Source organism: Bufo gargarizans, chromosome 3 (genome assembly GCF_014858855.1).
Source record: "Bufo gargarizans isolate SCDJY-AF-19 chromosome 3, ASM1485885v1, whole genome shotgun sequence".
Taxonomy (NCBI): domain Eukaryota; kingdom Metazoa; phylum Chordata; class Amphibia; order Anura; family Bufonidae; genus Bufo; species Bufo gargarizans.
Window position 1 is genome coordinate 171475339 of NC_058082.1, and position 24859 is coordinate 171500197.

The window sequence follows — 24859 nt, forward strand, 5'->3', positions numbered from 1 at the left end:
TCTGTATGTGATGTTGTATGTTTCCAACCAAGGGCGTTAGGATTCTGGCTAAGTATTTTGCCACATTGTAGGTCACAGAGTTGATGCTGCTGACAATTGGCCTCAGAGGGGTCCCTTCCTTATGTATCTTAGGAAGTCCATAAATACATGGAAAGGGCGGGTGTCGTCTTAGGGCCTCATATGTGTTGTTATCATCCAGGAGTGTGGTCACCTTGGCATCGTAGCCAGATGTATTAAGTGCAACCGCGCATCTTCATTTATCCGCAGGCAGGATGGTGATGTTTGTGTCTTTCTTCAGTGATGTAACCGCCTTCCTTTCTTCTCTAGTCAAGTTTGAAGGAGGTGGTTTGGCACTGGCCAGAGCTGCAGGCACTTTAAGGCGAAGTTGTTAGACATCTATTGTCTGCCACATACAATGCTGTCTTGACACCTTTTTCTGGGAAGTCTTTATCACCTACTGACTCTAATTAGGATAATGAAATCAACACCTTTGACCCAATGCTGGGTATAATTATGATTCAGTTACATATTTATTCCCAGAATTTTTGTACAGTAACTCAGAATTGAGAAAGCTCGTTGGAAGAATGAGTGAAACGTTTTCAAGAAATCTACAGTCTGTCCAGCTGCCTTGATTTATTCTTTACAGATATACCATGACCTGGATAAATGAGAACCTTCACAGATATGTCAGAGACTGTTTCTCCGAAGATCTCTGAAAAGGGGATTGTAAATACAGATGTCCATAAGCAAACAATGTCTTCATCAAGACAAAGGGCAAAGTATCACATGAATCCTGTTTTATCACAATGACTAGGAAAGGTGTTTAGTCATGTCTAGGAGTTGTGTACCTACAAGTCCTTGAGAATAGAGGTTTTATCCTGGATACACCTTTATATTTACATTATATTGTTCTAGATGCTGTGTTTAAAATCCCAGTTAAAGATTACTCCTTCTTCAATTTAAAAAGGAAAACATTGAAAATAGCTATAATTGTCAAAACTTTTTACATAGAGCCCTAGTGCCATCTAGTAGTAGAGTAAAAATTATAGACATATATTACGAAATAGTTGGGGGATTAACGTTTATGATGTCACTAGTTAATGGTCAAACCAGACCAATCCCATTTTTGAATGGGATAAAAAGGTGGCATGAGCTGACAGAGGGGAGGCCATCTGATCTCATCTGATCCATCTGATACACCTACCTCAGGAAGTCATCAGAACCATCTGATGAACTAGGACCACCTATCCAGTCATCCAGGGGGATCCACTCATTCCTTGAGAACACCATTCCATTCCTCAATCTTTTCAATGAGGACACAACCGTCCAGGGAAAAAAAGGACCAGACCAGTCTATAGTCCTCAATCTTGAGACTGATTTCTGCTAGCGGAAACACTAGTATAGTATAAACTTTCCTATATTTTATAGGAGAAAAAAATAATATATTTGCACACATATATATATATATATATATATATATATATATTCAAATAACCATATTTTGGGTGTAGAATCTGGTTTGGAATAAGGCTTGTCTGTAATTGCAGTATCATTCTGACTTTTTTTCCAATCCAAGGAGATTTATACATACTGTTGAAAATTATTCTTATATCACGGTATCATCTCCAAGGAACTAAGTTCAGTTCTATGAATGTATGGTTTTATATATATATAGGAGAAGAAAAAAAGTGGCAGCACCGTCTAGTAGAAAAACAGGTGGGTGCACCTAGCCCAAATGGGAATAAGCAAACCCAATGTATAAAAATAGAAAAAGCAGGCAGCACCCTATGAAGTGAAATGAAAAAGAAATGTATTCACCCATAAGGCAATGCAACGTTTCATCTCAGTGCTAAAGGCTCTAGCACTGAGCCAAAACATCTCATTGCCTTATGGGTGAATATATTTATTTTTCACTTCACTTCATGGAGTGCTGCCTGCTTTATATATATATATATATATATATATATATATATATATATATAATGATATAAATCTGACTTGAGTTTAATCTGAGACATGTTGGCTGACAGAAATCAGGTATCAAAGTAATTTCAAATATATTGAAGGGTATTATCACAATAAGGAATTGTAAGGAATATATGTATACCCTACAGGTTATTTTGTCTTTCTTAAAAGGTCACATTTCATTAATTAATTTTCATAATTTTATTGTCACCGATTTTATATTTGATTAATTTTCACTGTATTATTATTTTTCATTAAATATATATTTTGATTTAACACTGCCTTCTTTTTGTCGTCAAACTTAGCGCAGATCACAAGCTCTTATTGGCTTGGTCTTTATGGTAATAAGTTAGAATTTTACCAAAGGGAGAGCCCTGCAATAGACCTGGCTCTCTCCCTAACTGCTCAGCCTATGCAAAAATCTCAATGGTAGATGATCGCATATCCTCGTTCCTCGACTGTATAACACCTGAACACCCTATAATAGTGAGGGGACACGCCCACCGGCTCCCTACACTTGATACGGAGGAAGTCAGGGTCACCTGGGATCCAGCAAACAGGAAAACACAAATGAATGAACAAAACTTATCTGTAGAAGACTCAGTAGTAGCATCCAGCATGCACACACTCCAGGAAGTTGTATAAACCGCAAAGTGATGCAGTATGGGAAGGGATTTAAAGGGATGCAATCAGTGCAACTACATGACAGCTGAGAGAGGCTAACGAGATGAGAAAACGAAAGCAATACAAAAGGATCCTCAAGGAGGAGGTTCTGAAGAACGTCTGTCAGAGCTTCTCAGATGTCTGGTGGTGACACAAACTCAGAAACTGCAGACTGCAGAGTCGCCTGCAACAACATATCCACCCACCGAGGGACCACCCTTTCAACACCTGAAAGCTTTCTTTCCTTTGATTCCTCCATGTTCCAACTTCACAAGTTCTCTACCAGGCTACATAAGAAAACAGGGCAAGATGGACCCTCCACATGCGCCGTTGGATGAAGATCCTGGACCCAGCTGTTGTGCGAACAGGACAAAGCATCAGTCAGAACATTTTAATAACCAAGTACATGACAAGCCTTAAATCCAATAGTCAAATGTAGATAACACAATACCAGGTGCTATATCCAAGCAAGAACTGGCAAGGAAAAAGATGTTTGCTGATTAATCACCTGAACTACCGACATGTTATCTGACCAGAAGCAAATCCGTTTATTGGCCATTTCACTTCTCCATAATACCACTTCAACTATCTTTGGAGAAATTATATTACTATAATTATATAATTCTATAACATCATAGTTTTCATCAAGCTCAGGTAAGACCAATGTGCAAGCCATATGTACTGCACCTGTACCAAAATAATGCTCCAAAACCATCAATGTCGGCCTCATATAGTCTGACCATTAAAATCTTGCAAAATGGATTGTCATACTAGCAGATGGTCTTTTATATCTCTAGTCACCCTTACGAAATGATGAGGCTCCTGCACGCCTTGTGTGGCAAGTAACAGCTGATTAAAAAATGCCCTACCCATGGGTAAAACTTTACAGGCAAAATTCAACAATCCCAGCAAACTCTGCATCTGATGCAAAGTAATTTTGGCAGGCATGGTAAACTGACTCATGAGGCTCCTCAACCGTGACAATTTTTCCGAATGTAACCAAAACACTATCTCAACACTGTCAATTTCAATGCACAGGAATGACAAGCTAGTACAGGATACCTCAATCTTTTCTGCCAAAAGAGAAACCTCAAGGCCAGCCATCAAACTACAAAATGTCTGTAACAAATACTGACACTGAGAGGATGACACCAGCCCTATGATCAAAAAATCATCTGAGTAATGTAACAGCAATGAAAAAACAGTCTGATACCTAACCATCCATTCAAGAAATGAACTTAAAACCTCAAAGAAATAACAAGAAATAGAACAGCCCATGGGCAAAACACATGTCGACATAATACTCATCTGCCAAATGACCGCGTAAATGAAAACACTGCGGATGAACTGGCAACAGAAGAAATTTAGACTCAATGTCCGATTTCACTAACAAGCACCTGGGTTCGCCGAATTATGTTTCCTCCCTAGTGATGTCATCATTGACCGATCCCCCAGGTGGAAAGGAGAGGTGATGTATTAACCAAAACGTACCTTCTTATTTCTTGGGAGCCAGAGTCAATGGTGACACTCTCAGATTAGGATAAGGAGGCTCATTGAAAGAACCCACCATCATTAGCTTCTCTTTCACCAATGGCACATTTTCCCTCACAGACTTTAAATTGTCACATAACAACAATGATGCAGAACTCTCTTGTGGAATAAAAAACGCAAAACTTAAGATGTCACTTGCCTACTGCTTTGTGGAGGCACAGATGTGTTTTGATCAAAATATATTTGCTGAGTCTCAGATTTTATCATATCAGAATGGGGGCTTAGTCCATATATAATATTTGCATCTATTTTTTTAGAGCGTTAATTTCTGTGATTTTTCATTTATAAATATAGCCATGCACATGCCCATAATCATTTATTAAATTGTGCGGAATGACGTTCTCTGATGTGTACCAGGCTCATCTATTTTGGCAGGCTGCCAAGAATGCAGGAAACAATGCATGGCAGAGGGTCCACCACTACTGGTGGAACACTCATGTCAGAACTTGCAGGTCGCCTAAAATCGGCAATGCCTATTGTTGAACAACCAGCAAGATTCAAGGGGCTTAGTGGCCGCAGCAGTAGATAATTGTCTGACTGCTGCGGCGGTGCCCTAAAAGGGCTGTTGAGGGTGCTGAGCAAGGATCATTTGGATCCAAACTAGTGTTGATCGAGCACCAAAGTGCTCGGGTGTTCTACCGAGCACCCGAGCACAATGGAAGTCAATAGGAGAACCCAAGCATTAAACCAGGCACCCCCTGCTCTGAAGAGGGGTGGGTGTCTGGTTCATAGAAAAAGGGCAGAAATTGATAGAAACTCCACAAAAATGGTTCAGGAACAGCATGGGGAGGATGTCTAAATCGATCTTGGACTCCCAGGTCGCTGCTGGGAACGATGTTGTCCGAGTAGTACGCCACTTTAACAGACTGACACTAATACGCACAAAACCGAAGATAAAATCAATTTTAGAGGAAAATTGTTAGAAAATATTCTTTCCTATATATTTACTTGTATATAAAGTGCAAGTGCTGCTAAAAAAGCGCTGCCAGGTGAGCTGACCCTCTAAAAGATTGTAGGTGAGGGCCTGCTGGTGAGCTGACCCTGTAAAACATGATGGTTGAAGGCCTGCTGGTCAGCTGAGCCTCTAAAACATTACATTTGAGGTCCAGCAGGTAAGCTAGCCCTCTAAAAGATTGTAGGTGATGGCCTGCTGGTGAGCTGACCCTCTAAAACATTATATGCAAAGGCCTGCAGGTGAGCTGACCCTCTAAAAGATTGTAGTTATAGGCCCGTTGGTGAGCTGACTTTAAAAAACATTATATGCAAGGACCTGCAGGTGATCTGACCCTGTAAAAGGTTGTAGGTGAGGGCCTGCTGGTGAGCTGACCCTCTAAAACATTTTACGCGAAGGCCTGCAGGGGAGCTGACCCTCGAAAAGATTGTAGGTGAGGGCCTGCTGGTGAGCTGACCCTGTAAAACATGGTTAAGGGCCTGCTGGTGAGCTTACCCTCTAAAACATTATATGCAAGGGCCTGCAGGTGAGCTGACCCGCTAAAGGTTTGTAGATTAGGGCCTGCTGGTGAGCTGACCCTCTAAAACATTATATGCGAGGACCTGCAGGTGAGCTGAACCTCTAAATGATTGTAGGTGAAGGCCCGTTGGTGAGCTGACGCTCTAGAACATTACATGTGAGGGCCTGCAGGTGAGCTGGCACTCTAAAAGATTGTAGGTGAGGGCATGTTAGTGAGCTGACCCTCTAAAACATTATCTGCAAGGGCCTGCAGGTGAGCTGACCCTCTAAAAGATTGTAGGTGAAGACCCATTGGTGAGCTGACCCTCTAAAACATTACATGCGTGGGTCTGCAGGTAAGCTGGCCCTCTAAAAGATTGTAGGTGAGGGCCTGCTGGTGACCCGACCCTCTAAAACATTATATGCGAGGGCCTGCAGGTGAGCTGACCCTCTACAAACATTAGGAGCGAGGGAAAACTAATAAGCATGTTGATATGATGGAAGAGGAGGAGGATGAGAAAAGGAAGATTGAACCATATTTCCTTTTTTGTGGTGGAAGGGGTGCATGGGAATACAGTGTATTCAGTACATTATAAAAAACACAAAGTGCCTTTATGTTCAGCCGCTTTCCTCTGGTGGAGTAGAGAAGTCAGAGGCAATCCAAGCCATATTCATTTTTATAGAGTCAACTTGTCAGCATTTTCAGTTGACAGGCGAATGCGCTTATCAGTTATTATGCCCCCAGCAGCACTAAATGCCAGCTCTGATAAAACGCTGGCGGCAGGGCAGGCCAGCAACTCCAAGGTGTACAGCACGAGTTCGTGCCATGTGTCCGGCCTGGACACCCAGTAGTTGTAAGGCACAAAGGGATCATGGTCTGAGGACGCTGACATGGTCTGCTATGTACTCCTTCACCATCTTCCAAAATGTTTCCCTCCTTGTGACACTAGGTCGCGCATCAGGGTGAGGGTGCTGGCGGGGTGTCATGAAACTGTCTCAGGCTTTGGAGAGTGTTGCCCTGCCTCTGTTGGAACTGCTGTGTGTTCCTCTCGTCTCCCCTACTTGGTTGCCCAAGGAACTACGTACTCTGACGCCAGCCTTGTCAGCTATAAATGTTTTGGAGCAATTTCTCTACAAGGACCTTCTAGTGTTGCACCATTTTGCTTGTCCTCTCTACCACAGGAATGAGAGATGAAAAGTTCTCTTTGTAGCTGGGGTCCAGAAGGGTAAACAACCAATAATAGGTGTTGTCCAAAATGTGTAAAACGCATGGGTCACAGGAAAGGCAACCTTACATAAAGTCAGTCATGTGTGCCAGAGTACCAACAGGCAAGACTTTGCTGTCATCATCAGGAGGATGACTCTCAATCTCCTCATCCTCTTCCTCCTCTTCTGCCCATCCCTGCTGAACAGATGGAATTAAACTTTCATGGGTACTACCCTCTGTAGTGGACGCAACCATCTCTTGCTCCTCCTCATCATCATTAGTGATGAGCCTCCCGCATCTGTGACAGGTCTCAGAAGGTCTGAAAGATTATCTACGCATTAGTGATCTGACAGCCTCTTTCGGTTTCACTTTGTCTGTGTGTTGCTGGTGCCATATTCGATTTTGCAATATTTTGCGAATAGTCAATTGAATATTCGTCTAATATTAGTTGAAATCGAATATTAGTCATTATTCTATTTATCACTATTAATATGCGATTTAATTAGTCGCGTATTGCGATTTTTTACTGTATAAGGAAACTTTCCTATTGGTTTGCTAATGGTATGTGTATTTTACAAATATTCGCTATATTGCTATATATTCTTGTTTTAGAATATGATGAATATTCAAAAAAACTAAGTTATAGCAATATAGTGAATATTCGTAAAAGCATATAGACTGCAATTTCACTAATGTAGTAGTATAATCTTTTTTTTTATAGTCTAATTTTTTTTGTCTCTTTCTGAACCTCAGATTTTGAAAAAATTCACCCTATTAAAAAATATATATATAGCACTATATTAGTAAAATTGTAGTCTATATGTGTATTTTTACAAATATTCTCTATATTGTGTGGTAATGTGAACAGTGCTGGAAGGTGTGCTGTCCCACTTCAGGTACCTCAGATGGGTGAGACAGATAAAATCCAGAGAGTGGCAGTAGTCTCAGCAAAGCATAGTTTGCTGAGACATTTTTGTATACAGTTTCTGGCCTGGATTTTACTTGGACTGGTGGCTAGGCTTGGTAGAGGGAGTTGCCAGTCCACACCCTTCCAGTAAGGGTTTTCCTTTCTACCTGAGGTGATCGCAGGCCTGCTGTAATCAGGCTGGCATAAAGCGTCTCAGAGTAGGTCAGTCTGGGGAGAGATACGCTGTGAGATACAGAGACCCAGAGCAGAGGCTCTGTGCGTGGTCTCAGCTCGCCATGCTGAGAGACCCTGGGGCACTATGACAGCCCGAAGTTCGGGGAACGTCGTGGCGCCGGGATTCAAGGGTCACAAGGCCGGAGTCGGGAGGACTGTTGGGCCACACTTCCCCATGCAAGTACGGGACTGATTACAGCCGGAGTGGCTTGGGAATTACGGGCTGATAAAAAGTGCATATGGGTTACGTGTGTGAACAAGGTTCTGTAGCTGAGTCAGGGCCATGTTAACAGGTGTAGTGAGAGCCCAGCCGGGCAGGTATTTGTTTTGTTTTGATGTATGTGGGAACCTCACCACCCCAGTGATTATTAACTGGACTGTTCCATTTATGAAAAATGTCCCAATAAATGCAATGTTTGGCCCCGAAAGCTGTGGTGGTGGACCACGATTCTTGTGAGAATGACCCCCCCCCAAGTACAGCGATCCCTTACAATTGATATAGATTCTTGTCTTAGAATATGACGGATATTCTAAAAAATAAAGTTATAGCAATATAGCGAATATATTCATTATTTGGAATATTCGTCATTTTTTTTTCAATGTGTACTGTTATTCCACTTTGGCATACTCCTCCCCAACAAGCGTCCCTGTCACAATGGGAACGCCTGTGGGTTAGAATATACCTGTCACATCTGTGACAGGTCTCAGAAGGTCTGAAAGATTATCTACGCATTAGTGATCTGACAGCCTCTTTCAGTTTCACTTTGTCTGTGTGTTGCTGGTATGTCCACACCTCCTTCATGCCTCCCTCTCCTGTCATGGTGGACGGCAATTTAGAATTTAAGATCCGCAGGATTGTGGACTCCCGAGTTCTCCGGAGATCCCTCCAGTATCTCGCTCATTGGAGAGAGTACGGACCAGAGGAGAGGATGTGGGTTCCAGTGACCGATGTTAATGCTAGTCGTCTGGTGAGAGCATTCCACAGAGCTCATCCTGATAAGGTCGGTCCTGGGTGCCCAGAGGTCACCCGTAGAAGGGGGGGTACTGTCACATCTGTGACAGGTCTCAGAAGGTCTGAAAGATTATCTACGCATTAGTGATCTGACAGCCTCTTTGGGTTTCACTTTGTCTGTGTGTTGCTGGTATGTCCACACCTCCTTTTCAGGTGTGGATCATGTGACCTTTACCTCGCCCTATTTAGTCTGACTTTTCACATCACTCCTTGCTTGGTATAGCTTAATTTGGTCTTGGAAGAGCTGGAGTGTGGTTCGTGTTGAAGTACTGTTCATCCATCATCCTATGAAGTTCAGTGTTCCGCTTGTTGTGTTTTGTATCCCCCCCTGGTTGTTTACTAGGCCTCAGTGAGACGCTAGTTCCTTCCCCAGGGAAGGAACGGATGGTCTCTTCCCTGTCATGATCTTTAGGGCATCTGAGGATCACCAGGGTTTTCTAGGTCCCTGTGTATGGGTATCTCTACCATCGAGATATGCCCATACACATAGGAGTTAGGGCCAGGAGCAGGATTTTATAGGTGGTGACCCTTTTCCTTTCCTAGCGGTGAGGCCTAGTGTCTTTCCTCTTCTTTCTTGTTGTCTTTTGGTGTTCTCCCCTACTACATCCGTGACATTATTCCAAGCCGATACCACCATTTTTGTTCTGATCTGTGCAGCTATGGATACTATGTCCGCACTGGTGGAATAGCTGCAGAATCTGACTTTGGAGGTAGCAGACCTCTGCGTAACTGTCTTGCAGATTCAGAATCCACAGGCTGATGGTTCCGGTGGTGGGTCCCAGGCCTCCTGAACCGAAGGTGGCTCTCCCGGACAGGTTTTCCTGTGGGGTAATGACAATTTCATCCGGTTCAGGGAGACATGTAAATTATACTTTAAGCTGCGTCCATACTCTTCTGGGGATGAGTGTTAACATGTGGGTATATTTATTTCATTGCTTAACCCCTTAAGGACACCTATTTCACCTTAAGGACCAGGCCATTTTTTGCAAACCGGACAGTGTCACTTTAAGTGCTGATAACTTTAAAACGCTTTGACTTGACTTACCCAGGCCGTTCTGTTTTTTCGTCACATATTGTACTTCATGACACTGCTAAAATTTGGTCAAAAAAGTAAATTTTTTTGCATAAAAAAATACCATATTTAACAAAATCTTGGAAAAATTAGCAAATTTCAAAGTATCAGTCTCTCTACTTCTGTAATACATAGTAATACCTCCAAAAATGACTTTACATTCCCCATATGTCTACCTCATGTTTGTAGCATTTTGGGAATGATATTTTATTTTTGGTGATGTTACATAGCTTAGAAGTTTAGAAGCAAATTTTGAAATTTTTCAGAAATCTTCAAAATCCCACTTTTTATGGACCAGTTCAGGTTCGAAGTCACTTTGTGAGGCTTACATAATATAAACCACCCAAAAAGGACCCCATTCTAGAAAACTACAACCCTCAAGGTATTCAAAACAGTTTTTACAAACTTTGTTAACCCTTTAGGTCTTCTACAAGACTTCATGGCAAATGGACATAAAATTTTAGAATTTTGATTTTTGGGGAAAATTTTCCAATATAATCTATTTTTTCCAGGAAAAAAACAAGGGTTAACTGCCAATCAAAATTTAAAATGGGTTGCCCTGATTCTTTAGTTTGCAGAAACACCCTATATGTGGTTGTAAACTACTGTTTGGCCAAACGGGAGGACATAGAAGGAGGGGAACACCATATGGGTTTTGCAAGGCAGATTTTGCAGGACTGGTTTTGTTTATACCATGCACCCCTAGAATAGAAATTCCAAAAAAGTGATTCCATCTAAGAAAGTAAACCCCTCAAGGTATTCAAAACTGGGTTTACAAACTTTTTTAACCCTTTAGGTGTTCCACAAGAGTTAATGGCAGATGGAGAACCAATTTAGAAATTTAATTTTTTTTGAAAATTTCCATTTTAACCAATTTTTTCCAGCAATAAAGTAAGGGTTAACTGCCAAACAAAACTCAATATGGGTTGCCCTGATTCTTTAGTTTGCAAAAACACCCCATATGTGGTCGTAAACTACTGTTTGGCCAAACGGGAAGACATAGAAAGAGGGGAACGCCATATGGATTTTGGAAGGCAGATTTTGCAGGACTGGTTTGCACCCCTAGAATAGAAATTCCCAAAAAGTTACTCCATTTAAGAAAGTACACCCCTCAAGGTATTCAAAACTGGGTTTACAAACTTTGTTAACCCTTTAGGTGTTCCACAAGAGTTAATGGCAGATGGAGAACCAATTTATTTCAATTTTTGTGAAAATTTTCCATTTTAACCCTTTTTTTTTTGCAATAAAGTAAGGGTTAACAGCCAAACAAAACTCAATATGGGTTGCCCTGATTCTGTAGTTTGCAGAAACACCCCATATGTGGTCGTAAACTACTATTTGGCTAAACAGCAGGACATAGAAGAAGGGGAAAGCCATATGGTTTTTGGAAGGCAGAATTTGCTGGACTGGTTTATTTACACCATGTACCCTGTCAAGCCCCCTGATGCACCCCTGGAGTAGAAACTCCATAAAAGTGACCCCATCTAGGAAACTACAGGATAAGGTGGTTGTTTTGGGACTATTTTAGGGGTAAATATGATTTTTGGTTGCTCTATATTACACTTTTTTGAGGCAAGGTAACAAAAAATTTAAATTCTAAAATTGTTTCTACATTCGCTATTTAGTTTTGTGGAACACCTAAAGGGTTAACAAAGTTTGTAAAGTAACTTTTGAATACCTTGAGAGGTGTAGTTTCTTAGATGGGGTCACTTTTTTGGAGTTTCTAGTCTAGGCTACATCAGGGGGGGGGCTTCTAATGGGACATGGTGTAAAAAAGAAACAGTCCATCAAAATCTGCCTTCCAGAAACCATATGGAGTTCCCTTCGTTCTATCCCCTGCCGTGTGGCTATATAGCCATTTACGACCACATATGGGGTGTTTCTGCAAACTACAGAATCAGGGTCATAAATATTGAGTTTTGTTTAGCTGTTAGCCCTTGCTTTATTACCGAAAAAAAAGGATTCAAATGGAAATTTTTGGCACCGTTTTTATTTTATATTTTTAACGCTGTTCATCCGAGGTGTTTGGTCAAATGTTATTTTTAAAGGGCAGATTCTTACCAACGCAGCGATACCTAATATGTCTACATTTTAGAATTTATTTAGATTTTACACTATATTATCATTTTAGGAACCCCCAAAAATTATTTTAGTATCTCCATAGCCTGGGAGCTACAATTACTATTTTTTTTTGTTGGGCGACTATCTAATGTAGGGGCTAATTTTTGGCGGGATGAGATGGCGGTTTTATTGGTACTAATTTGGGGTGCATATGACATTTTGATTGCTCGCGATTTTTACGGACGCGGCGATCGATGCCCAATATGTATGGCTCTCAGACTTTGGAAACAATAAGCAGGCATCCTAAAACTGCGTCCCTCCAGATGTTGTAAAACTACAATTCCCACCATGCCCTGCTGATGGCTGTAGGTTTTCTGGGCATGCTGGGAGTTATAGTTTCACAACATCTGGAGGGCCGCAGTTTGAGGATGCCTGCACTAAAACTAATATTTTGGGAATTTTTTTTTTTTTCTGTGTCTCCAAAGTCTGAGAGACATAGTTTTTTATGTTCTCTAGGGGACTGTTGTGGATTATAAAAGTGTAGTACTCCATGGAAGTGTGATACTCCCTGAAGCAATCGATAACGCAGAGGCCCGGATGATCGGGGCAAGTGTCACATTGAGTGGTGGTGTCCTTCCGTATCCCCCTCTTGTGACACACGCTGCATCTTTTTTGGGTTCGTCCCTTCTTTCCAGTATGGGGGACCACACTTGGAAAATGTTGGCCAGGGACGATCCGGGCGCCTCGGTCCGAAAAGATCAGGTCCTTGAGGACAGCCTTATAGAATTGGAGGAATTTCCCTGTGCTGCCAGCGCTTCGGGATAGTACAAAAACGTAGCGAAAATACTAAAACACGGGGGGCACACCAATAATCATTTTAACAGAGTGCTGGCCTGGTATATATATAAGACATGAAGACAACCAGACAAAGAAATACCATATGATGGCCGCACATCAAATAGAAAATAGAAAGTATTTTATTGAAATATCAAAGTTAAAAACAACATGTACATGGGGCAAACCCCAAGGATGGTGCAGTAAGAGGTATAACAATGACTATATCAACATATAATAATGTCCCACAGAAAAGACAATAAATAAGCGGGAAAGCCATAAAATCACTGTCAAAAATTGTATCCCTCAATCCTATAGTGGAAACATGATCAGTGGTAACACACAAGGCATACAAAACCCATCCAGGAGGAGTGCACTGAAGCCTAACGCGTATCGCTGGTTCCTAGACCAGCTTCCTCAGAGGTCCATGTGCATTGTGGTCCTAAAATCTCATCTTATATAATCAATATCATTAATTGAATAAATATTACATGAATTGTGATCATACCTGTTAAGGAGAGGCTAATGTTTAGATGGAGGGGCCGACAGGTATCACCTGTATGTGTCCCGGTGCATGGTCCACGTGCACCCGCGGGCGCCAGCAAAGCCGGCGTGTTGACATCGCGGGTGCGCATGCGCAAAATGGCTCCCGGAAGAGACCTCAGCCCCACGATGCGCTCCAAACAGCGGAAGTACAGCGAGGAGCCCGACGTCACATCCGTGAGCCACGTCGCAAGTTGCTCCCCATATGACGCAAGGCGCAGGCAAGAACAGCCACAGCAAGAAGTATTAATACAAACAGCATATGTGATATTCTTAATCATGATTGAATCCTTAATACACATGGTGATAGAACAATATATAGAAAAGTAGTCTATTTCGGATTAGCCTCCTGATTATATGGATATTATATGCCACAATAGATATACAGTAGTGCAAGAATACATTAAAAATATATATTATGTGATCCCCAGAGCCACAACACTCTAACCAATAATAATATAATTTATAAAACCAAATTCATAGATTTTTTAGGATATCACATATCATGCATAATTGGAGGAGAAGGTAAAAAGTCATAATCGTAATGTCCGAACACATAAAGATATATACATCATATAACATGATTAAGGGAAAGGAAAAACCATAATTCATATCAATAATGTCCAAGCATTCGATCCCAAATCACCATCCATATCCATGGTATCCATTGGCATATTGTAATCCACTAAAATATTAAATCATTGCTGAAGCAGTAGTCGCACACACACCTCGCAAATCCAAGGGGATTGTGGACCATGCACCGGGACAAAAAGGGGCCAGACGAGCGCAAGCGCATATATGAGCAAAAAGGAGCAAGCCTGGAGCACTCATAAAAAGGCTAATAATACATATCTTTTTTTTCCTTTATTATTTTTTAATTATCATTCAAAAAATACATGCCAATATTCCATTTACAATACTATAAGATCCAAAAGTCCGTCAGTTCTAGTTTTTTAACCATGGTTAAATATAATTTCATGCAAGTACCGATAATTATATACATATTGGCTAAATCAAATAGAGGTCTCACTACCTGGGAAGAAAGCAGGGCCCACCCGGCATCAAGAGCTTTAATAATGCAGATAAAAAAAGGACATCTTATTTAATATTGTTGTCTCTGTGCGGGGAGGGAACAGAGGCCCGCGGCCCGGGCGGCCCGCCAAGCAGCGAACACGCACCCCATACGGCCTCCCCCGAACATAAGTAAGCACCACCGACAGGATCAGCACTCGTGTGGCGAATCATCTGGTGCTCACGTACACCGTGCGGGGCAAGCTCACAGCGATCTTTAATCGCACACTTCCGTAAAGCCGAAGGAAAACAGGCGGGGGTCCAGCAGTCTTCTATCACAGTGGAATAGAACCCACTCACGTGTTTTACTGCCTCATCCCCATATAGTTAAGTTAAATATTGATGCCCTGTTTAAGCATAACTCGCATGAGTTTACCACGATGTCTCGTGGAAAGAGAACTCGAGTCAAATGTCGCTCAGCAATCTCCGGCAATTGAGGAGAAAAGCAAAACCAACAAGCACTGTCTTATTAAGAGAGCAGAGCCCAACACCGACTCCAGTTCATTAAAAGAAGACAGATGGTAGGACCCAGCCCACACATGTGTCGGATCACTGCCCGTAGTTAAAACTCATGTCAAACAGGAAAAGCCGCATCCCGGGTCGCGCCCGATGCCCGGGCCCCCCAAGATCCCGAGCCCTGAACCCTCACCCATATATTACTCAACATTTTAGATAGGTCAAAAATTAACCGATATCTGATGCTGGTGAGTCCTGCCAACCTCCAACGTTTCTAGAGATACTCCAATACTCCATTATGACTTCACGTTCTACACTAATACATTGCATACAAAAAGAAGCCGGACTAATTGGATCTTCCCCAGAACCCCCTCCCCCACCATCCCCCCACCCGCCCCCACCTTGCAGACCGAAAAAAAAAATAATAAAAAAAAAATAAAGCACGTCTCGCTCTCCCCCGCTGGCCTCCTCCCTCCAAGCTCCCGGCACATCCGATCAGCTGAATAGCTGATGCCGAAGCGCTGATGTATTGAGCGGCATCCCTGCGCTGTATGTGAGTCGGCTCCTGGATCGTCTTACCTGCCGCTTGTGGGTGCCTGGTTGCTGGACGCTCTGCCGGGACCCTCCGCTGCTCTCCTTCTGCTGTCGGTCGGTCTTCTCTCCCGCTCTGTGTGTGACCTCGGCTGCCTCGCTGTTCCGGGGACCTCCTGTCTCCCCCCCTTGCTGGCTGGCTGGCTCGTCTCTAGTCCTCTCCCTGCCTCTGGATCCGGCGGCTCTCCTGCTGCTTCTCCTCAGTCCTCAGCTGTCTCCCTGCAATTTGGACTGCCTGTCACTCCTGGACACGTGAGAATACATCCTCCGTTGATTTTACTTTTTTTATACAGTGCTGGTTCCTGTGTTCGCTGGGAGGACGTATTTTTGCCCAGACTTTTCCTGCCTTTCCTGTTTTCTTTTGTGGGGTTAGGTAGGGGGGGGATAGAGGGGTGGGGGAGGAAAAGAGGAATAGGAGAGGAAGGGGTTAAAAGGGGGGAAAATAAGGCGAGAGAGAAGTTATAAGGAGATATAAAGGAGAGTACAAGTTGGAAAAAGGAAAGAAAGGGTGAGGTGCAGAGAATCGGGGGTGGGGGGAAGGGGGAAAAAAAAAAGGGGGAACATAAAGAAATTAAAAATCAATAAAAAAGGGAGAAAACGAGGGGGGGAAAAGGGCAGAGAATGGCCCCAAAGCGACGATCAGTGGACTCCTCGGCAACCAAATTGGGGTCTAAAACACCAGAAAACAAGATCGATAAGTTTTTGAAATCACCCTTCCTTAATGAAAAAAATCCACCTAAAACTAAACTCTCTGCTAACGTGAAGAAAAATGCTAAAACACCCCAGTTTGAGGAACCCTCTGAGGACGGATCAATGGAGGCAGATCAGGAAGCGGTAGAGGAGGGTCTCCCTGTACAAACGCGAACAGAATATGATCCACTTGTTTTGGATAAGATCCTTTCTGCCGTGGAAAACAACGGCTCTCTGGTGCAGGGGATGTCCACTCAATTGGGCTCAGTGCAGAGCGACATCTCTTTAATTAGAGAAGACTTAGTAAAGATTCGTGACCGAGTCCTCAATGTGGAAAAAACTGTTGTTTCCCTGCAAACCGATATAGCCACTTTAAAATCTAAAACCCTGTTTCTCGCCTCAGAAAATCAAGTGCTACAATACAAGTTAGAGGATCTTGAGAATAAGTCAAGGCGGAACAATGTCCGTATAATTGGTTTCCCAGAAGGGGCTGAAGGCCGGCAGTTAGAGGAACAACTTAAAGATATGGTCATGCACAATCTAGGCAGCGATAATTTTTCTTCTATGTTCCAAATAGAAAGAGCCCACCGAATACCAGGAGGAAAACCTATTCCAGGGAGGCCGCCGCGTACAATCTTAATGAAACTATTACTGTCCGCCGATAGAGATATGATATTAAGAAGAGCCAGAGAATGTACACCCATTGAATATCAGGGTTGCAGGTTGCTCTTTTTTCCTGACTTTGCGCGGCAGACTCAGGAAAAAAGACGTAATTTCATAGAGATAAAGAAGCGTTTGGCGCTAAAAGATATCAAATATTCTCTACAGTATCCAGCGAAATTAAGAGTGATCTACAATGGGACTTCCCTGTTTTTTGAGACACCACAACAAGCGTCAGACTGGATTGACGAAACGGGCATTTGAAACTGTGTACTATCATGTTCGAAGGGATGGCTGGGAGGCGGGGCTAGGTCGGGGGAGAACGGCCAGGGGTTAGAGGTTCGCTGACTAGATCGGGCGGATCAATGGAGAGGGGGGGTGGGAGGGGTTGGGAACCCACCTTGCAGGTCGGGGTCTTTTTTTTTTTTTTGATTGATGTCTATTAGAATCGTATCGTGGAATGTCAGAGGGCTCGGGGAAAGGGTTAAAAGGCAAGCCATTATGGATGCAGTAAAAAGATACCTTCCAGCAATTGTTTGTATAGTAGAAACTCATCTTACTAAAGAAACCCTGCGCCGTCTGGCAACGGGATGGCACTCTCAATCTTATCACTCCACCTTCAGCGGATCTTCCAGGGGCGTTTCAGTCCTGATTCATAATTCTGTTGACTTCATCCTTATAAAATCCCATATAGATGATCAGGGTAGATTTATTTTCCTACACGGTAAGCTGTATGGCCACAGTTATATTTTGGCTTTCTTCTATATACCCCCTCCATTTTCAATGTACCCATTGACTCAGCTATTGCTCTTTGCTGAAAATAGATCAGAATGTCGGTTAATCCTGATGGGGGACTTTAATGCGGTTATGGACCCCAACAAGGATAGACTCACTTTAGATGCAGATCGGGGGAGGAACCCTTGTAACTCTTTGCTGCCCCAGTTTTGCTTAGAAGTAGGAGTGGTAGATATATGGGAACACCTTGGCGGAGGAAAGAGAGTATACTCTTGTGTCAGTAGGGGGGGGAGAGCAATGTCTCGGATTGATCTAGCACTCACCAATGAGAGCAACCTGAGTAATATCAGTAAGATTCGATACGGAGTAAGAACCGTTTCGGACCACTCACCCGTACTAGTTGAGGTTCGCACGGGGGAGAATAAGGATAGAAGGGGGCTAGGATTCAAGTTGAACCCATATTGGCTTACCATTATGGAGAATCCTCAGTCTATTAAACTACTGATATCCTCCTTTTGGGAGGTGAATTTTCCCTCTGCTAACATCAACATAGTATGGGATGCCCTGAAAGCATATATAAGAGGGGTCTTTATAAGTGAGATTGCTGCAGCAAGGAGAACATTTAGGGGAAAAGAGGAGGAACTGGCTAAGATCGCTGTATCTACAACTGAGCGTTTTACCAGCCAACCCACGGAATACAACAGGGAAGAGATGCAGAAGGCTAGCTGTTGCTTGGAGAAGTATTTGGTAGAGAAAGCAAATCATAGAGTATTCTTTAAGGGGCTTAAATATTTTTCGGAGTCCGGACGCCCTGGTAAGCTCCTAGCAAGAATAATCTCACAACAAGATAGGAAAAATCAATCTATCACTTCAATCCGTAACTTAGAGGGGGAAACTATAACAAATCCAGAGGGGATTAGGGATACCTTCTTACAGTATTTCGCTCAGATATATAGATCCCCTCCCGGTATGACATCCGAACTGGCGATGCGGTTCTTGGAGAGGATTCCACTTTCTACTTTGAATGAAGCCCAAATAGAATTTTTGGAAGAGGAGTTGTCTCTCTCTGAGCTGAAGGAGGCTCTGGGGTCTATCTCGGGGAGCTCATCGCCAGGACTGGATGGTCTTCCATATGAAGTTTATCGTAAGTATGGTGAGACGATCCTCCCCCAGCTGCTAGAGGTGTTTTCCCAAGCAATACAGGGAGGGGGTTTACCATGCTCCATGATGGAGGCTCTTATTGTTTTAATTCCGAAAAAGGATAAAGACCCGGCAGAAATGAGCTCCTATAGACCAATTTCTTTATTAAATACCGATGTTAAGTTATTATCAAAAATTTTGGCTAGGAGGCTCTCGCGGGTTATATCCACTATTATCCACTCAGATCAAAATGGTTTTATGCCAAAGAGGGGCACCCATCACAACCTACATAGGCTATTTATGAATATTCAGTCCCCGGGGAGCGGCGCCCGCTCCATCCTGTCGTTGGATGCCGTCAAAGCCTTCGACAGGGTGGAGTGGACCTTTCTCTGGGAGGTGATGAAAAAAATGGGCTTTGGCCCAAGATTCTTGGCGATGGTACAGCTCCTATATAACTCCCCAGTTGCTAAGATAAGGATCAATGATATGACAACAGAGAGCTTTATATTAGGAAGAGGCACCCGTCAGGGCTGTCCTCTCTCCCCCCTGCTATTCAATATCTACATTGAACCCTTAGCGGCTAGTATTAGGCAGGATCCGAGGGTGGCTGGTTTTGGCACAATGGGGAATTATGATCGAGTATCACTTTATGCAGACGATATTTTGATTTTTATGCATCAAACAGACACTACTCTTCCTCGTATAATGGACCTGGTTGGTCTCTTTTCCGGTCCTTCCGGTCTGGAGATCAACTGGTAGAAGACCGTCCTTCTCCCTATAGACGAACTGCGGGGCGAACGGGATAACCAGCTAACGATCTCAGATTCAATAAAGTACCTGGGGATAACAGTTTCTGCCAAACCCCAGGAATATCTACAACTCAATTTGCTTCCTCTGCTGATAAAGCTGAGGGCTAAAATTAAGATATGGCAAAAAATCCTGTCAGCGAGAGCGGACAGAATCTCATTAATAAAAATGGTAGTGCTGCCCCAGGTTCTTTATATTTTGCGCAATTCGCCTGTATGGATTGTAGATAAGTACTTCAGATTGATAGAGCGAATGCTTAATGATCTAATATGGGGGAGGAAGCGTGTGAGATTGAAGGTACTCTATTTTTCTATGCCCTACAATCGGGGAGGTCTTAACCTCCCCTATTTTAGGGGCTATTTTGTGGCCTCTCAACTCTGCTTGTTTAATGAGTGGGAAAATAGCCAGTTCTGCAGTAAGGTGGTGAAAGATTCAGGCTTCGCAGATTTTTTTACAGTACTTGAGTCTGACTATTTATCAAATGTACTAAATGGTTACACACTTTTCTGCAGAATGGCTACAAAGTCTTGGCGAAATATAAGGAACTGGTGTGGAGCTGGGGCATCACTTATTTGCACTCCATTATGGCATAATCCAAAGCTTTTGAATTTAAATGATTTGAGTTGCAGCCAGTATTGGAGGACCAAGAATGTTCAGTACCTGCATCAAGTGGTCAGTGGTGGACACATTTTGCCCCTTGCGGAATTAAAGCAAGGGGCAAATTTAGGTGAAGTGGCTTGGTATGCATACTTTCAACTAAGGTCAGCACTTTCTAGCTCTGCGAATCGCTATCTTCTTACTATAGATACTCCTGAATTTTTACATGATTTAATCTGCAAGAAAATTGTCACGAGAATTAAAGTATCTCACTGTTATAGACACTTAATGAAAAAGTTTTTTTCGGATGTTTTTTCACCAGGACAGAGAGCCTGGTCATCTTTGCTTTCAGAGACGGGCTCTCCAAACTGGGAGAATATAGGGGAAAGTTTAAAATTGGTTTCGCATAATTTTAACCACACTGTTGTACAATTTAATATTTTGCACAAAATATATGTGACACCTATATGGTTATATAGGAGAGGACTTAGAACCTCCTCTGACTGCCCACGCTGTGGTGAATCCGAGGCAGATCATTTACATCTGTTCTGGGACTGCCCAATGGTGAGCAGGTACTGGAGATCGGTTCAAACCAATCTGGCTCGTAAACTCAACATTGTTGTTCCCTTTACTCCCAGGATATGGGTCCTGGGAGACCTATCGGAGGTCAATTACCAACCCACAAATGGTCGATTGTTGATTAAGGTGATGTTTCTGGCTAGGCTTCTCATCTCTAGAGCATGGCTTTGCTCCTCCGCCCCAGACTGTAAAAATTGGCTGGGCTTGGTTGAGAAGGTGAAAAGCTACGAGAAGATCTTGTACAAACAAAGAGGATCCTACTTAAAGTGGAATAAACTGTGGAAAGATTGGGATACGATTAACTAATTAGGATTTTTTTTTCTTTCTAATAATACATATCTAAATTGATAATTACAGATCCCACTATTTTTATATATCAAAACCAAATTATCAGCAGTCCATATAGCATATAGATGGAGATCTATGATGCAAAAACCAAACCCGGGTAATCACCAGGACGGGTTAAAAAATGAGGATATTGTGTATACTAAAAAGAAATGTGACCTAGGGTCATTGTAGTCGCGCGAGCACCTAGCAAGTCCAAAAATCCGGGGTCAGTGAAAATATTAGAAGTGTCCTTTTGATAGGTCATCCCTCTGTTGTAGGGTCAATTAGACAAAAGATCCAGAGGAGAAGAGTATTCGTGTTGCGGTGAGTCCTATGTTGCAGTGAACTTTAAACCTGTGATCCTAAATATAAAGAAATAAAGAATATTCAATAAAGTGACAAAAAAAGGGGAGGAAAAACAAACAGAGTAATATATAGGCCCATGAATTAGAAGGATGGGTCTACATATAGAAACCAGTGAAAGTAAGTTCCTCATTGAGCCCCCCTGGCGATTGTGAACCAAGGTTGTATATCCATCTTGCTTAAGACCGGAGCAAACATCTGGAGATATGTGTACCCCTAATGTTGCCCCGGATCAAGTCCAATCCCACCACCCGTAGGTCATCATACCCACCATTGTGGTGGTCCAAAAAATGAGCTGCCACTGATGTAAGTGGTTTCTCGCCCTTGTTTCTATCTCTTGCTGCCAGTCGAATATTAGATGTATGTTGTTGCACTCTTTTCCTCAATTCTTGCATTGTCTGGCCCACATAGATCTTCTCACAGGGGCACAAAAGAGCATATACTACGTTCCTAGAACGGCAATTAATATACTGTTTTAGGTACACTCTAGAATTGTCCCCATGGGAGAAAGTGTTTGAGTTCAACATTAGTTGACATATATTACAATTCCCACAGGAATATGTACCTTTAAGGGTGGTGCCCCTGCCCGTAGATGTTACCGGGCGTTGAAAATGGCTGGATACTAATGTATCTTTTAGGTTGGTTGCCCTTTGTGCTATGATCTTAGGTTTGTCATCAACATATGCCGCCAATTTATCATCAGATTGGAGTAAAAACCAGTGGGTGTTCAAGATTTTATAGAGGTCCGACCATTGATTGTTGTATTTAGAAATTAACCGTACCTTGCTATCCCTTGGTTTAGGTCTAGGTATAAATAGATCCTCACGTGTTGAACCTTTTGCATTCTCAAATGCCCGTGATATGACTTTTTTTGGGTAACCCCTCTCATGAAGTCTCATAGATAAGTCTTCTGATGCCATCTTAAAATCGTTCATTTCCGTGCAATTGCGTCGTAGGCGTAGAAACTGGCCCCCAGGTATGCCCATTTTTAGATGTTTGGGATGGAAGCTTGAGAAGTGCAATATATTATTGGTTGCTGTGTGCTTTCGAAAAAGAGAGGTTACCAATCTGCCATCATTTACCTTGATTTGAAGATCCAGGAAGTCAACCTTAGACTCCGAAATATTAGATGTCAAGGTTATATTGTATTGGTTGTCATTAAGTTGGTTAATGAAATCTTCACATTCTTGTCTTGAACCCTGCCAGAAAAACAAAATATCATCTATAAAGCGATACCAGCCCACCACATGGTCCCTAAAGCCGTCCATTGGGTAGACACGTGTGGCCTCCCACCAACCTAGAAATAGGTTGGCGTAGGAGGGCGCACAACGTGCCCCCATGGCCGTGCCCGAGACCTGTCTGTAAAACACCCGGTCAAAAACAAAATAATTATGTGAGAGAACAAACGCCAATAGACTCACCAGGAAAGTGTGGTGGGCTGGATCGCCTGTAGTGGAACAAGACAAGAAAAATTCGACGGCCGTAATCCCATGGTTATGGGCAATATTAGAGTATAGCGACTCGACGTCGCATGTAACCAATAAAATATCTGATGGCAAGGTAATCTGCTTAAGTTGTTGAATGAGGTGCATAGAATCACGGATGTAAGATTTTAATCCCAGGACGAACGGCTGCAAAAAGAAATCTAAATAAATAGATGCTTGCTCACACAATCCCCCAATCCCCGCCACAATTGGCCGACCTGGTGGGTCCTCTAGGTTTTTATGCACCTTGGGTAGCATATAGAAAGTTGGTGTTATGGGACAACTCACCTCCAGAAAATGGAGTTCCCGTTTCGTTATAATTCTCATATCAAGGGCCCTTTTTAGGAGTTGGTCCAGTTTCTTCTTAAAGGTGGTTGTGGGGTCTGCTGGAATAGGAGTATAGAAAATCTTATTACCCAGTTGCCGTTTGGCCTCCTGTACATATTTATCAGTATCCCACAGAACCACGTTCCCACCTTTATCGGCTTCTTTGATGACAAAGGAACTATTTTGTTGCAGCTGTTTGATGATGACCGATTCTGTTGCAGCCATATTTCGTCCCCTGATAGTATTTTTTGGGATTTTGCGAATTTCCTGAAGAACAGCTTGAAAGAACAGGTTAATATTGGGGAAAAGACTCAATGACGGTGTAATCGTAGATGGTTTCGATAAACAGAAGGTTCTCCTACCTAGGTCACTCTCACTTTCTTTTAATAAATCCATTAGATCAAGAAAAACACCACGTTCATCCTCCATTAATTCCGTCAACAGTTTGGGTTGAGCATAAAGTAGCTTGAAACATAGCTGTCTGCAAAATAAATAAACATCTTTCACAAACTCAAACTTGTCTAATGTATTCATAGGGCAGAAAGACAGTCCTTTTTGTAGGACACGTCTTTCTTGTTCTGATAATACATGAGAGGAGAGATTTATGACCTGTAGTGACCTGCTAACCTGTGATGGCATAGTATCTACATCCGTTTCTTGTATGGTGCTGATTGATTGTTGCCCCTGCGTAATTGAGGTCCCTTCCGTCTGGGATTTTCGTAATCCCCTCCGAGTTCGCTGTCTTCGCTGTTTTCGGATAAAAAATCGGCATCACTCATCGTGCCAGGTGTCACTTGTTTTGTAGTTGCTTTATTGGTTTGATAGCCCCTAGGGGGCGCCCGTGTATTACCACTATGTTTCCACCTAAAAGCCTGTCTCCTCTCAAAGTCACTTTTATCACGTTGAAATTTCGTTTTTTTGCCTATCATGATCTCTTTATCAAAGCCTTCCAATATTTCTTTCAATCTTACTTGAAATGACACAACCTTCTCCTTATCATGCTGACTCAATTTTGATTCTAACTCCATCAATCTTAGTCTAGTCTGTTGTAACAATTCCTTATCATGTGTAATCAACATCTCCATCATTATTTTAGAACATTGCAGGAGTCCCTGTTCCCAGGTCTCTTTAAATTCAGCAGTGACCTCCCATGCAGGACATTTTTGCACCCTCAGGCCCCTAGGAATGATAGAGCACTTGAGGTATTCTTCAATACTCTTGATATTCCACCATACTCGTGTGTATAACTTGTGGGCGTCAATAATCTCAGACGTTAATGCTCTGAAGTCACCCCCTGTATCAGTGACCCCATCTTCATGGAACAAGGCAGTTGCCTGCGAAGCCCATGCTGCTTCCCTCACTTCCAAATTAAATGCCATGATATGACCACAATAGGGTGCCACAACCCCAGAAAAGGCAAAAGAGAACGTGTCCCAAGCCAAACAAACGGAGCGAAAATACTAAAACACGGGGGGGCACACCAATAATCATTTTAACAGAGTGCTGGCCTGGTATATATATAAGACATGAAGA

General features: G+C 42.6%; 1 protein-coding gene across 1 annotated transcript in view; it reads right to left on the reverse strand.

Annotated features, from left to right (window-relative positions):
- EDNRB (endothelin receptor type B) overlaps nt 1–15668 on the reverse strand; it is a 296607-nt gene extending 280939 nt beyond the window's left edge. The window contains exon 1 of the mRNA XM_044285218.1: nt 15606–15668. The gene's annotated coding sequence lies outside the window, so the exon portion shown is untranslated. The remainder of the gene's footprint in view (nt 1–15605) is intronic.
- Between the last annotated feature and the right edge of the window lie 9191 nt (nt 15669–24859).